We start from the raw sequence: 9,841 nt of genomic DNA, 5'->3' as shown, positions 1-9,841 counted from the left end.
CTTCACGAAAAGACAGTGTTTGATATAAAAAAGGCCGTTTTGACCTGGAACATTTCGCTCACGGCCATACCACCCTGGACCAGCCCGATCTCGTCTGATCTCGGAAGCCAAGCAGGGTTGGGCCTGGTTAGTACTTGGATGGGAGACCGCCTGGGAATACCAGGTGCTGTGAGCATTTTCACACTTTTTCACCTGTCAAAAAAAAAAAAAAAAAAAAAAAAGAAGTTTTTCATTGAGATATCCCAATTTTGACCGAGCAAGTGGCGTGAAGGTACTCTTCACGAAAAGACAGTGTTTGATATAATAAAGGCCGTTTTGACCTGGAACATTTCGCTCACGGCCATACCACCCTGGACCAGCCCGATCTCGTTTGATCTCGGAAGCCAAGCGGGGTTGGGCCTTGTTAGTACTTGGATGGGAGACCGCCTGGGAATACCAGGTGCTGTGAGCATTTTCACACTTTTTCACCCGTCAAAAAAAAAAAAAGAAGTTTTTCATTGAGATATCCCAATTTTGACCGAGCAAGTGGCGTGAAGGTACTCTTCACGAAAAGACAGTGTTTGATATAAAAAAGGCCGTTTTGACCTGGAACATTTCGCTCACGGCCATACCACCCTGGACCAGCCCGATCTCGTCTGATCTCGGAAGCCAAGCAGGGTTGGGCCTGGTTAGTACTTGGATGGGAGACCGCCTGGGAATACCAGGTGCTGTGAGCATTTTCACACTTTTTCACCTGTCAAAAAAAAAAAAAAAAAAAAAAAAGAAGTTTTTCATTGAGATATCCCAATTTTGACCGAGCAAGTGGCGTGAAGGTACTCTTCACGAAAAGACAGTGTTTGATATAAAAAAGGCCGTTTTGACCTGGAACATTTCGCTCACGGCCATACCACCCTGGACCAGCCCGATCTCGTTTGATCTCGGAAGCCAAGCGGGGTTGGGCCTTGTTAGTACTTGGATGGGAGACCGCCTGGGAATACCAGGTGCTGTGAGCATTTTCACACTTTTTCACCCGTCAAAAAAAAAAAAAGAAGTTTTTCATTGAGATATCCCAATTTTGACCGAGCAAGTGGCGTGAAGGTACTCTTCACGAAAAGACAGTGTTTGATATAAAAAAGGCCGTTTTGACCTGGAACATTTCGCTCACGGCCATACCACCCTGGACCAGCCCGATCTCGTCTGATCTCGGAAGCCAAGCAGGGTTGGGCCTGGTTAGTACTTGGATGGGAGACCGCCTGGGAATACCAGGTGCTGTGAGCATTTTCACACTTTTTCACCTGTCAAAAAAAAAAAAAAAAAAAAAAAAGAAGTTTTTCATTGAGATATCCCAATTTTGACCGAGCAAGTGGCGTGAAGGTACTCTTCACGAAAAGACAGTGTTTGATGCAAAAAAAGCCATTTATACGAGTTTTGACCTGGAACATTTCGCTCACGGCCATACCACCCTGGAACAGCCCGATCTCGTTTGATCTCGGAAGCCAAGCGGGGTTGGGCCTTGTTAGTACTTGGATGGAACACCGCCTGGGAATACCAGGTGCTGTGAGCATTTTCACACTTTTTCACCCGTCAAAAAAAAAAAAAGAAGTTTTTCATTGAGATATCCCAATTTTGACCGAGCAAGTGGCGTGAAGGTACTCTTCACGAAAAGACAGTGTTTGATATAAAAAAGGCCGTTTTGACCTGGAACATTTCGCTCACGGCCATACCACCCTGGACCAGCCCGATCTCGTTTGATCTCGGAAGCCAAGCGGGGTTGGGCCTTGTTAGTACTTGGATGGGAGACCGCCTGGGAATACCAGGTGCTGTGAGCATTTTCACACTTTTTCACCCGTCAAAAAAAAAAAAAGAAGTTTTTCATTGAGATATCCCAATTTTGACCGAGCAAGTGGCGTGAAGGTACTCTTCACGAAAAGACAGTGTTTGATGCAAAAAAAGCCATTTATACGAGTTTTGACCTGGAACATTTCGCTCACGGCCATACCACTCTGGAACAGCCCGATCTCGTTTGATCTCGGAAGCCAAGCGGGGTTGGGCCTTGTTAGTACTTGGATGGAACACCGCCTGGGAATACCAGGTGCTGTGAGCATTTTCACACTTTTTCACCCGTCAAAAAAAAAAAAAGAAGTTTTTCATTGAGATATCCCAATTTTGACCGAGCAAGTGGCGTGAAGGTACTCTTCACGAAAAGACAGTGTTTGATATAAAAAAGGCCGTTTTGACCTGGAACATTTCGCTCACGGCCATACCACCCTGGACCAGCCCGATCTCGTCTGATCTCGGAAGCCAAGCAGGGTTGGGCCTGGTTAGTACTTGGATGGGAGACCGCCTGGGAATACCAGGTGCTGTGAGCATTTTCACACTTTTTCACCTGTCAAAAAAAAAAAAAAAAAAAAAAAAGAAGTTTTTCATTGAGATATCCCAATTTTGACCGAGCAAGTGGCGTGAAGGTACTCTTCACGAAAAGACAGTGTTTGATGCAAAAAAAGCCATTTATACGAGTTTTGACCTGGAACATTTCGCTCACGGCCATACCACCCTGGAACAGCCCGATCTCGTTTGATCTCGGAAGCCAAGCGGGGTTGGGCCTTGTTAGTACTTGGATGGAACACCGCCTGGGAATACCAGGTGCTGTGAGCATTTTCACACTTTTTCACCCGTCAAAAAAAAAAAAAGAAGTTTTTCATTGAGATATCCCAATTTTGACCGAGCAAGTGGCGTGAAGGTACTCTTCACGAAAAGACAGTGTTTGATATAAAAAAGGCCGTTTTGACCTGGAACATTTCGCTCACGGCCATACCACCCTGGACCAGCCCGATCTCGTTTGATCTCGGAAGCCAAGCGGGGTTGGGCCTTGTTAGTACTTGGATGGAACACCGCCTGGGAATACCAGGTGCTGTGAGCATTTTCACACTTTTTCACCCGTCAAAAAAAAAAAAAGAAGTTTTTCATTGAGATATCCCAATTTTGACCGAGCAAGTGGCGTGAAGGTACTCTTCACGAAAAGACAGTGTTTGATATAAAAAAGGCCGTTTTGACCTGGAACATTTCGCTCACGGCCATACCAGCCTGGACCAGCCCGATCTCGTCTGATCTCGGAAGCCAAGCAGGGTTGGGCCTGGTTAGTACTTGGATGGGAGACCGCCTGGGAATACCAGGTGCTGTGAGCATTTTCACACTTTTTCACCTGTCAAAAAAAAAAAACAAAAAAAAAAAGAAGTTTTTCATTGAGATATCCCAATTTTGACCGAGCAAGTGGCGTGAAGGTACTCTTCACGAAAAGACAGTGTTTGATATAAAAAAGGCCGTTTTGACCTGGAACATTTCGCTCACGGCCATACCACCCTGGACCAGCCCGATCTCGTTTGATCTCGGAAGCCAAGCGGGGTTGGGCCTTGTTAGTACTTGGATGGGAGACCGCCTGGGAATACCAGGTGCTGTGAGCATTTTCACACTTTTTCACCCGTCAAAAAAAAAAAAAGAAGTTTTTCATTGAGATATCCCAATTTTGACCGAGCAAGTGGCGTGAAGGTACTCTTCACGAAAAGACAGTGTTTGATATAAAAAAGGCCGTTTTGACCTGGAACATTTCGCTCACGGCCATACCACCCTGGACCAGCCCGATCTCGTCTGATCTCGGAAGCCAAGCAGGGTTGGGCCTGGTTAGTACTTGGATGGGAGACCGCCTGGGAATACCAGGTGCTGTGAGCATTTTCACACTTTTTCACCTGTCAAAAAAAAAAAAAAAAAAAAAAAGAAGTTTTTCATTGAGATATCCCAATTTTGACCGAGCAAGTGGCGTGAAGGTACTCTTCACGAAAAGACAGTGTTTGATATAAAAAAGGCCGTTTTGACCTGGAACATTTCGCTCACGGCCATACCAGCCTGGACCAGCCCGATCTCGTCTGATCTCGGAAGCCAAGCAGGGTTGGGCCTGGTTAGTACTTGGATGGGAGACCGCCTGGGAATACCAGGTGCTGTGAGCATTTTCACACTTTTTCACCTGTCAAAAAAAAAAAAAAAAAAAAAAAAGAAGTTTTTCATTGAGATATCCCAATTTTGACCGAGCAAGTGGCGTGAAGGTACTCTTCACGAAAAGACAGTGTTTGATATAAAAAAGGCCGTTTTGACCTGGAACATTTCGCTCACGGCCATACCACCCTGGACCAGCCCGATCTCGTTTGATCTCGGAAGCCAAGCGGGGTTGGGCCTTGTTAGTACTTGGATGGGAGACCGCCTGGGAATACCAGGTGCTGTGAGCATTTTCACACTTTTTCACCCGTCAAAAAAAAAAAAAGAAGTTTTTCATTGAGATATCCCAATTTTGACCGAGCAAGTGGCGTGAAGGTACTCTTCACGAAAAGACAGTGTTTGATATAAAAAAGGCCGTTTTGACCTGGAACATTTCGCTCACGGCCATACCACCCTGGACCAGCCCGATCTCGTCTGATCTCGGAAGCCAAGCAGGGTTGGGCCTGGTTAGTACTTGGATGGGAGACCGCCTGGGAATACCAGGTGCTGTGAGCATTTTCACACTTTTTCACCTGTCAAAAAAAAAAAAAAAAAAAAAAAAGAAGTTTTTCATTGAGATATCCCAATTTTGACCGAGCAAGTGGCGTGAAGGTACTCTTCACGAAAAGACAGTGTTTGATATAAAAAAGGCCGTTTTGACCTGGAACATTTCGCTCACGGCCATACCACCCTGGACCTGCCCGATCTCGTCTGATCTCGGAAGCCAAGCAGGGTTGGGCCTGGTTAGTACTTGGATGGGAGACCGCCTGGGAATACCAGGTGCTGTGAGCATTTTCACACTTTTTCACCTGTCAAAAAAAAAAAAAAAAAAAAAAAAGAAGTTTTTCATTGAGATATCCCAATTTTGACCGAGCAAGTGGCGTGAAGGTACTCTTCACGAAAAGACAGTGTTTGATATAAAAAAGGCCGTTTTGACCTGGAACATTTCGCTCACGGCCATACCACCCTGGACCAGCCCGATCTCGTCTGATCTCGGAAGCCAAGCAGGGTTGGGCCTGGTTAGTACTTGGATGGGAGACCGCCTGGGAATACCAGGTGCTGTGAGCATTTTCACACTTTTTCACCTGTCAAAAAAAAAAAAAAAAAAAAAAAAAGAAGTTTTTCATTGAGATATCCCAATTTTGACCGAGCAAGTGGCGTGAAGGTACTCTTCACGAAAAGACAGTGTTTGATGCAAAAAAAGCCATTTATACGAGTTTTGACCTGGAACATTTCGCTCACGGCCATACCACCCTGGAACAGCCCGATCTCGTTTGATCTCGGAAGCCAAGCGGGGTTGGGCCTTGTTAGTACTTGGATGGAACACCGCCTGGGAATACCAGGTGCTGTGAGCATTTTCACACTTTTTCACCCGTCAAAAAAAAGAAGTTTTTCATTGAGATATCCCAATTTTGACCGAGCAAGTGGCGTGAAGGTACTCTTCACGAAAAGACAGTGTTTGATATAAAAAAGGCCGTTTTGACCTGGAACATTTCGCTCACGGCCATACCACCCTGGACCAGCCCGATCTCGTCTGATCTCGGAAGCCAAGCAGGGTTGGGCCTGGTTAGTACTTGGATGGGAGACCGCCTGGGAATACCAGGTGCTGTGAGCATTTTCACACTTTTTCACCTGTCAAAAAAAAAAAAAAAAAAAAAAAAAGAAGTTTTTCATTGAGATATCCCAATTTTGACCGAGCAAGTGGCGTGAAGGTACTCTTCACGAAAAGACAGTGTTTGATGCAAAAAAAGCCATTTATACGAGTTTTGACCTGGAACATTTCGCTCACGGCCATACCACCCTGGAACAGCCCGATCTCGTTTGATCTCGGAAGCCAAGCGGGGTTGGGCCTTGTTAGTACTTGGATGGAACACCGCCTGGGAATACCAGGTGCTGTGAGCATTTTCACACTTTTTCACCCGTCAAAAAAAAAAAAGAAGTTTTTCATTGAGATATCCCAATTTTGACCGAGCAAGTGGCGTGAAGGTACTCTTCACGAAAAGACAGTGTTTGATATAAAAAAGGCCGTTTTGACCTGGAACATTTCGCTCACGGCCATACCACCCTGGACAAGCCCGATCTCGTCTGATCTCGGAAGCCAAGCAGGGTTGGGCCTGGTTAGTACTTGGATGGGAGACCGCCTGGGAATACCAGGTGCTGTGAGCATTTTCACACTTTTTCACCTGTCAAAAAAAAAAAAAAAAAAAAAAAAGAAGTTTTTCATTGAGATATCCCAATTTTGACCGAGCAAGTGGCGTGAAGGTACTCTTCACGAAAAGACAGTGTTTGATGCAAAAAAAGCCATTTATACGAGTTTTGACCTGGAACATTTCGCTCACGGCCATACCACCCTGGACCAGCCCGATCTCGTTTGATCTCGGAAGCCAAGCGGGGTTGGGCCTTGTTAGTACTTGGATGGAACACCGCCTGGGAATACCAGGTGCTGTGAGCATTTTCACACTTTTTCACCCGTCAAAAAAAAAAAAAGAAGTTTTTCATTGAGATATCCCAATTTTGACCGAGCAAGTGGCGTGAAGGTACTCTTCACGAAAAGACAGTGTTTGATATAAAAAAGGCCGTTTTGACCTGGAACATTTCGCTCACGGCCATACCACCCTGGACCAGCCCGATCTCGTTTGATCTCGGAAGCCAAGCGGGGTTGGGCCTTGTTAGTACTTGGATGGGAGACCGCCTGGGAATACCAGGTGCTGTGAGCATTTTCACACTTTTTCACCCGTCAAAAAAAAAAAAAGAAGTTTTTCATTGAGATATCCCAATTTTGACCGAGCAAGTGGCGTGAAGGTACTCTTCACGAAAAGACAGTGTTTGATATAAAAAAGGCCGTTTTGACCTGGAACATTTCGCTCACGGCCATACCACCCTGGACCAGCCCGATCTCGTCTGATCTCGGAAGCCAAGCAGGGTTGGGCCTGGTTAGTACTTGGATGGGAGACCGCCTGGGAATACCAGGTGCTGTGAGCATTTTCACACTTTTTCACCCGTCAAAAAAAAAAAAAGAAGTTTTTCATTGAGATATCCGAATTTTGACCGAGCAAGTGGCGTGAAGGTACTCTTCACGAAAAGACAGTGTTTGATATAAAAAAGGCCGTTTTGACCTGGAACATTTCGCTCACGGCCATACCACCCTGGACCAGCCCGATCTCGTCTGATCTCGGAAGCCAAGCAGGGTTGGGCCTGGTTAGTACTTGGATGGGAGACCGCCTGGGAATACCAGGTGCTGTGAGCATTTTCACACTTTTTCACCTGTCAAAAAAAAAAAAAAAAAAAAAAAAGAAGTTTTTCATTGAGATATCCCAATTTTGACCGAGCAAGTGGCGTGAAGGTACTCTTCACGAAAAGACAGTGTTTGATGCAAAAAAAGCCATTTATACGAGTTTTGACCTGGAACATTTCGCTCACGGCCATACCACCCTGGAACAGCCCGATCTCGTTTGATCTCGGAAGCCAAGCGGGGTTGGGCCTTGTTAGTACTTGGATGGAACACCGCCTGGGAATACCAGGTGCTGTGAGCATTTTCACACTTTTTCACCCGTCAAAAAAAAAAAAAGAAGTTTTTCATTGAGATATCCCAATTTTGACCGAGCAAGTGGCGTGAAGGTACTCTTCACGAAAAGACAGTGTTTGATATAAAAAAGGCCGTTTTGACCTGGAACATTTCGCTCACGGCCATACCACCCTGGACCAGCCCGATCTCGTTTGATCTCGGAAGCCAAGCGGGGTTGGGCCTTGTTAGTACTTGGATGGGAGACCGCCTGGGAATACCAGGTGCTGTGAGCATTTTCACACTTTTTCACCCGTCAAAAAAAAAAAAAGAAGTTTTTCATTGAGATATCCCAATTTTGACCGAGCAAGTGGCGTGAAGGTACTCTTCACGAAAAGACAGTGTTTGATATAAAAAAGGCCGTTTTGACCTGGAACATTTCGCTCACGGCCATACCACCCTGGACCAGCCCGATCTCGTCTGATCTCGGAAGCCAAGCAGGGTTGGGCCTTGTTAGTACTTGGATGGGAGACCGCCTGGGAATACCAGGTGCTGTGAGCATTTTCACACTTTTTCACCTGTCAAAAAAAAAAAAAAAAAAAAAAAAGAAGTTTTTCATTGAGATATCCCAATTTTGACCGAGCAAGTGGCGTGAAGGTACTCTTCACGAAAAGACAGTGTTTGATATAAAAAAGGCCGTTTTGACCTGGAACATTTCGCTCACGGCCATACCAGCCTGGACCAGCCCGATCTCGTCTGATCTCGGAAGCCAAGCAGGGTTGGGCCTGGTTAGTACTTGGATGGGAGACCGCCTGGGAATACCAGGTGCTGTGAGCATTTTCACACTTTTTCACCTGTCAAAAAAAAAAAAAAAAAAAAAAAAGAAGTTTTTCATTGAGATATCCCAATTTTGACCGAGCAAGTGGCGTGAAGGTACTCTTCACGAAAAGACAGTGTTTGATATAAAAAAGGCCGTTTTGACCTGGAACATTTCGCTCACGGCCATACCACCCTGGACCAGCCCGATCTCGTTTGATCTCGGAAGCCAAGCGGGGTTGGGCCTTGTTAGTACTTGGATGGGAGACCGCCTGGGAATACCAGGTGCTGTGAGCATTTTCACACTTTTTCACCCGTCAAAAAAAAAAAAAGAAGTTTTTCATTGAGATATCCCAATTTTGACCGAGCAAGTGGCGTGAAGGTACTCTTCACGAAAAGACAGTGTTTGATATAAAAAAGGCCGTTTTGACCTGGAACATTTCGCTCACGGCCATACCAGCCTGGACCAGCCCGATCTCGTCTGATCTCGGAAGCCAAGCAGGGTTGGGCCTGGTTAGTACTTGGATGGGAGACCGCCTGGGAATACCAGGTGCTGTGAGCATTTTCACACTTTTTCACCTGTCAAAAAAAAAAAAAAAAAAAAAAAGAAGTTTTTCATTGAGATATCCCAATTTTGACCGAGCAAGTGGCGTGAAGGTACTCTTCACGAAAAGACAGTGTTTGATATAAAAAAGGCCGTTTTGACCTGGAACATTTCGCTCACGGCCATACCACCCTGGACCAGCCCGATCTCGTCTGATCTCGGAAGCCAAGCAGGGTTGGGCCTTGTTAGTACTTGGATGGGAGACCGCCTGGGAATACCAGGTGCTGTGAGCATTTTCACACTTTTTCACCTGTCAAAAAAAAAAAAAAAAAAAAAAAAGAAGTTTTTCATTGAGATATCCCAATTTTGACCGAGCAAGTGGCGTGAAGGTACTCTTCACGAAAAGACAGTGTTTGATATAAAAAAGGCCGTTTTGACCTGGAACATTTCGCTCACGGCCATACCAGCCTGGACCAGCCCGATCTCGTCTGATCTCGGAAGCCAAGCAGGGTTGGGCCTGGTTAGTACTTGGATGGGAGACCGCCTGGGAATACCAGGTGCTGTGAGCATTTTCACACTTTTTCACCTGTCAAAAAAAAAAAAAAAAAAAAAAAAGAAGTTTTTCATTGAGATATCCCAATTTTGACCGAGCAAGTGGCGTGAAGGTACTCTTCACGAAAAGACAGTGTTTGATATAAAAAAGGCCGTTTTGACCTGGAACATTTCGCTCACGGCCATACCACCCTGGACCAGCCCGATCTCGTTTGATCTCGGAAGCCAAGCGGGGTTGGGCCTTGTTAGTACTTGGATGGGAGACCGCCTGGGAATACCAGGTGCTGTGAGCATTTTCACACTTTTTCACCCGTCAAAAAAAAAAAAAGAAGTTTTTCATTGAGATATCCCAATTTTGACCGAGCAAGTGGCGTGAAGGTACTCTTCACGAAAAGACAGTGTTTGATATAAAAAAGGCCGTT

The 9,841-nt window shown here is 45.6% G+C and overlaps 28 non-coding genes and 8 pseudogenes across 28 annotated transcripts; all 36 read left to right on the top strand.

Moving 5' to 3' along the window:
• The first annotated feature begins 56 nt into the window (after positions 1–56).
• Positions 57–175, top strand: LOC140381808 (5S ribosomal RNA). The gene has a single exon (XR_011931291.1). It is a non-coding gene; the product is annotated as a 5S ribosomal RNA (ribosomal RNA).
• A 157-nt stretch (positions 176–332) lies between these two features.
• Positions 333–451, top strand: LOC140382586 (5S ribosomal RNA). The gene has a single exon (XR_011931996.1). It is a non-coding gene; the product is annotated as a 5S ribosomal RNA (ribosomal RNA).
• Positions 452–597: 146 nt separating this feature from the next.
• Positions 598–716, top strand: LOC140381806 (5S ribosomal RNA). The gene has a single exon (XR_011931289.1). It is a non-coding gene; the product is annotated as a 5S ribosomal RNA (ribosomal RNA).
• Positions 717–873: 157 nt separating this feature from the next.
• Positions 874–992, top strand: LOC140382585 (5S ribosomal RNA). The gene has a single exon (XR_011931995.1). It is a non-coding gene; the product is annotated as a 5S ribosomal RNA (ribosomal RNA).
• Positions 993–1,138: 146 nt separating this feature from the next.
• Positions 1,139–1,257, top strand: LOC140381805 (5S ribosomal RNA). The gene has a single exon (XR_011931288.1). It is a non-coding gene; the product is annotated as a 5S ribosomal RNA (ribosomal RNA).
• A 167-nt stretch (positions 1,258–1,424) lies between these two features.
• LOC140382794 (5S ribosomal RNA) lies at positions 1,425–1,543 on the top strand (annotated as a pseudogene).
• A 146-nt stretch (positions 1,544–1,689) lies between these two features.
• Positions 1,690–1,808, top strand: LOC140382584 (5S ribosomal RNA). The gene has a single exon (XR_011931994.1). It is a non-coding gene; the product is annotated as a 5S ribosomal RNA (ribosomal RNA).
• Positions 1,809–1,964: 156 nt separating this feature from the next.
• LOC140383018 (5S ribosomal RNA) lies at positions 1,965–2,083 on the top strand (annotated as a pseudogene).
• Positions 2,084–2,229: 146 nt separating this feature from the next.
• Positions 2,230–2,348, top strand: LOC140381804 (5S ribosomal RNA). The gene has a single exon (XR_011931287.1). It is a non-coding gene; the product is annotated as a 5S ribosomal RNA (ribosomal RNA).
• Positions 2,349–2,515: 167 nt separating this feature from the next.
• Positions 2,516–2,634, top strand: LOC140382793 (5S ribosomal RNA; annotated as a pseudogene).
• Positions 2,635–2,780: 146 nt separating this feature from the next.
• LOC140382983 (5S ribosomal RNA) lies at positions 2,781–2,899 on the top strand (annotated as a pseudogene).
• Positions 2,900–3,045: 146 nt separating this feature from the next.
• LOC140382383 (5S ribosomal RNA) lies at positions 3,046–3,164 on the top strand. The gene has a single exon (XR_011931809.1). It is a non-coding gene; the product is annotated as a 5S ribosomal RNA (ribosomal RNA).
• A 157-nt stretch (positions 3,165–3,321) lies between these two features.
• On the top strand, positions 3,322–3,440 carry LOC140382583 (5S ribosomal RNA). Its single transcript, XR_011931993.1, has one exon. It is a non-coding gene; the product is annotated as a 5S ribosomal RNA (ribosomal RNA).
• A 146-nt stretch (positions 3,441–3,586) lies between these two features.
• Positions 3,587–3,705, top strand: LOC140381803 (5S ribosomal RNA). The gene has a single exon (XR_011931286.1). It is a non-coding gene; the product is annotated as a 5S ribosomal RNA (ribosomal RNA).
• Positions 3,706–3,861: 156 nt separating this feature from the next.
• Positions 3,862–3,980, top strand: LOC140382382 (5S ribosomal RNA). The gene has a single exon (XR_011931808.1). It is a non-coding gene; the product is annotated as a 5S ribosomal RNA (ribosomal RNA).
• Positions 3,981–4,137: 157 nt separating this feature from the next.
• LOC140382581 (5S ribosomal RNA) lies at positions 4,138–4,256 on the top strand. Its single transcript, XR_011931992.1, has one exon. It is a non-coding gene; the product is annotated as a 5S ribosomal RNA (ribosomal RNA).
• A 146-nt stretch (positions 4,257–4,402) lies between these two features.
• Positions 4,403–4,521, top strand: LOC140381802 (5S ribosomal RNA). Its single transcript, XR_011931285.1, has one exon. It is a non-coding gene; the product is annotated as a 5S ribosomal RNA (ribosomal RNA).
• Positions 4,522–4,678: 157 nt separating this feature from the next.
• LOC140382411 (5S ribosomal RNA) lies at positions 4,679–4,797 on the top strand. Its single transcript, XR_011931834.1, has one exon. It is a non-coding gene; the product is annotated as a 5S ribosomal RNA (ribosomal RNA).
• A 157-nt stretch (positions 4,798–4,954) lies between these two features.
• Positions 4,955–5,073, top strand: LOC140383472 (5S ribosomal RNA). Its single transcript, XR_011932482.1, has one exon. It is a non-coding gene; the product is annotated as a 5S ribosomal RNA (ribosomal RNA).
• A 168-nt stretch (positions 5,074–5,241) lies between these two features.
• On the top strand, positions 5,242–5,360 carry LOC140382791 (5S ribosomal RNA; annotated as a pseudogene).
• Positions 5,361–5,501: 141 nt separating this feature from the next.
• LOC140383471 (5S ribosomal RNA) lies at positions 5,502–5,620 on the top strand. Its single transcript, XR_011932481.1, has one exon. It is a non-coding gene; the product is annotated as a 5S ribosomal RNA (ribosomal RNA).
• A 168-nt stretch (positions 5,621–5,788) lies between these two features.
• On the top strand, positions 5,789–5,907 carry LOC140382790 (5S ribosomal RNA; annotated as a pseudogene).
• A 145-nt stretch (positions 5,908–6,052) lies between these two features.
• Positions 6,053–6,171, top strand: LOC140382856 (5S ribosomal RNA). Its single transcript, XR_011932073.1, has one exon. It is a non-coding gene; the product is annotated as a 5S ribosomal RNA (ribosomal RNA).
• Positions 6,172–6,338: 167 nt separating this feature from the next.
• Positions 6,339–6,457, top strand: LOC140382982 (5S ribosomal RNA; annotated as a pseudogene).
• Positions 6,458–6,603: 146 nt separating this feature from the next.
• Positions 6,604–6,722, top strand: LOC140382580 (5S ribosomal RNA). Its single transcript, XR_011931991.1, has one exon. It is a non-coding gene; the product is annotated as a 5S ribosomal RNA (ribosomal RNA).
• Positions 6,723–6,868: 146 nt separating this feature from the next.
• On the top strand, positions 6,869–6,987 carry LOC140383470 (5S ribosomal RNA). Its single transcript, XR_011932480.1, has one exon. It is a non-coding gene; the product is annotated as a 5S ribosomal RNA (ribosomal RNA).
• A 146-nt stretch (positions 6,988–7,133) lies between these two features.
• On the top strand, positions 7,134–7,252 carry LOC140383469 (5S ribosomal RNA). The gene has a single exon (XR_011932479.1). It is a non-coding gene; the product is annotated as a 5S ribosomal RNA (ribosomal RNA).
• Positions 7,253–7,419: 167 nt separating this feature from the next.
• Positions 7,420–7,538, top strand: LOC140382789 (5S ribosomal RNA; annotated as a pseudogene).
• A 146-nt stretch (positions 7,539–7,684) lies between these two features.
• Positions 7,685–7,803, top strand: LOC140382578 (5S ribosomal RNA). Its single transcript, XR_011931989.1, has one exon. It is a non-coding gene; the product is annotated as a 5S ribosomal RNA (ribosomal RNA).
• Positions 7,804–7,949: 146 nt separating this feature from the next.
• On the top strand, positions 7,950–8,068 carry LOC140382428 (5S ribosomal RNA). Its single transcript, XR_011931850.1, has one exon. It is a non-coding gene; the product is annotated as a 5S ribosomal RNA (ribosomal RNA).
• A 157-nt stretch (positions 8,069–8,225) lies between these two features.
• LOC140382381 (5S ribosomal RNA) lies at positions 8,226–8,344 on the top strand. The gene has a single exon (XR_011931807.1). It is a non-coding gene; the product is annotated as a 5S ribosomal RNA (ribosomal RNA).
• Positions 8,345–8,501: 157 nt separating this feature from the next.
• LOC140382577 (5S ribosomal RNA) lies at positions 8,502–8,620 on the top strand. The gene has a single exon (XR_011931988.1). It is a non-coding gene; the product is annotated as a 5S ribosomal RNA (ribosomal RNA).
• Positions 8,621–8,766: 146 nt separating this feature from the next.
• LOC140382380 (5S ribosomal RNA) lies at positions 8,767–8,885 on the top strand. Its single transcript, XR_011931806.1, has one exon. It is a non-coding gene; the product is annotated as a 5S ribosomal RNA (ribosomal RNA).
• A 156-nt stretch (positions 8,886–9,041) lies between these two features.
• Positions 9,042–9,160, top strand: LOC140382427 (5S ribosomal RNA). Its single transcript, XR_011931849.1, has one exon. It is a non-coding gene; the product is annotated as a 5S ribosomal RNA (ribosomal RNA).
• Positions 9,161–9,317: 157 nt separating this feature from the next.
• On the top strand, positions 9,318–9,436 carry LOC140382379 (5S ribosomal RNA). Its single transcript, XR_011931805.1, has one exon. It is a non-coding gene; the product is annotated as a 5S ribosomal RNA (ribosomal RNA).
• Positions 9,437–9,593: 157 nt separating this feature from the next.
• Positions 9,594–9,712, top strand: LOC140382576 (5S ribosomal RNA). Its single transcript, XR_011931987.1, has one exon. It is a non-coding gene; the product is annotated as a 5S ribosomal RNA (ribosomal RNA).
• The last annotated feature ends 129 nt before the right edge of the window (positions 9,713–9,841 follow it).

The sequence above is a fragment of the Eucyclogobius newberryi genome, unplaced genomic scaffold (assembly GCF_026437365.1).
Source record: "Eucyclogobius newberryi isolate DKJ021-1_F unplaced genomic scaffold, fEucNew1.0.hap1 SCAF_50, whole genome shotgun sequence".
Lineage (NCBI taxonomy): Eukaryota > Metazoa > Chordata > Actinopteri > Gobiiformes > Gobiidae > Eucyclogobius > Eucyclogobius newberryi.
Note: the sequence above shows the minus strand (reverse complement) of the source record. Positions and strands in the feature narration are given on the sequence as shown.